The 1,118-nt window shown below is 44.5% G+C and overlaps 1 non-coding gene across 1 annotated transcript; it reads left to right on the top strand.

Moving 5' to 3' along the window:
• Window positions 1-446: 446 nt before the first annotated feature.
• Window positions 447-519, top strand: TRNAV-UAC (transfer RNA valine (anticodon UAC)). Its single transcript has one exon. It is a non-coding gene; the product is annotated as a tRNA-Val (tRNA).
• Window positions 520-1,118: the final 599 nt, after the last annotated feature.

Genomic DNA, 1,118 nt, shown 5'->3' with positions numbered 1-1,118 from the left:
CAGAATTTTTCTTTTTCTTTCTCACAGTTTATAGGTCTAGAAGGCCAAATTCTATGTGTATCTCTAGGGGGAAGTCCTTCCTCTTCTAGTTCAGCTTTGTGTTGTTTTTTTCAGGCGCCATGGAGTTGGTTCTGATTCATGGCACAACTTACAACAGAACGAAATGCTGCCCGGTCCTGCGCCATCCTCACAATTGTTGTTATGCTTGAGGTCATTGTAGCAGCCACTACGTCAGTCCATCTCGTCGAAGGTCTTTCTGTTTTTCTCTGACCCTCTAATTTACCAGGCATAATGTCCTTCTCCAAGGACTGGTCCCTCCTGATAACATGTCCAAAGTATGTGAGACGAAGTCTTGCCATTCTTGGTTCTAATGAGCATTCTGGCTGTACTTCTTCCAAGACAGATTTGTTAGTTCTTCTGGCAGTCCATGGCAGTATATTTCCTGTGGTTCCATGGTGTAGTGGTTAGCACATTTGCTTTACACGCAGAAGGTCCTGGGTTCAATCCCCAGTGGAACCAACAGCCTTCAATCCTTCTACTTCCTGTACTTGTTTACAGATTCACTTCCTTCTGTTGTTTTCTGGTAGCATCCGCCTTCCCCCAGAGTGTGCTCCCTTCTCTCTGTGTCTAATCTGCTGTTTTTATATCAAGTATAAGTAGGTTTAGGATAAACCTTACACTTATCTGGCCTCCCTGACCCAACAAACAAACCCTATTCCTGAATGGGATTTCATCCACAGGTATGTTATTATTGTTGTTGTTGTTAGGTGCCATCGAGTCGGTTCCGACTCATAACGACTCTATGCACAACAGAACAAAACACTGCCCGATCCTGGCCATGCTTACAATTGTTGTTACACTTGAGCTCATTGTTGTAGCCACTGTGTTAGTCCACCTCTTTGAGGGTCTTCCTCTTTTCCGCTGACCCTGTACTCTGCCAAGCATGATGTCCTTCTCCAGGGACTGATCCCTCCTGGCAACATATCCAAAGTGTGTAAGATGTCAGTCTCACCATCCTTGCCTCTAAGGAGCATTCTGGCCGCACTTCTTCCAAGAAAGATTTGTTCCTTCTTTTAGCAGCCAATGGTATATTCAATGTTCTTCACCAACATCACAAT

This window comes from Loxodonta africana, chromosome 1 (genome assembly GCF_030014295.1).
Source record: "Loxodonta africana isolate mLoxAfr1 chromosome 1, mLoxAfr1.hap2, whole genome shotgun sequence".
In the NCBI taxonomy this organism is placed as follows: domain Eukaryota; kingdom Metazoa; phylum Chordata; class Mammalia; order Proboscidea; family Elephantidae; genus Loxodonta; species Loxodonta africana.
This window is presented reverse-complemented; position numbering and strand designations above follow the sequence as displayed.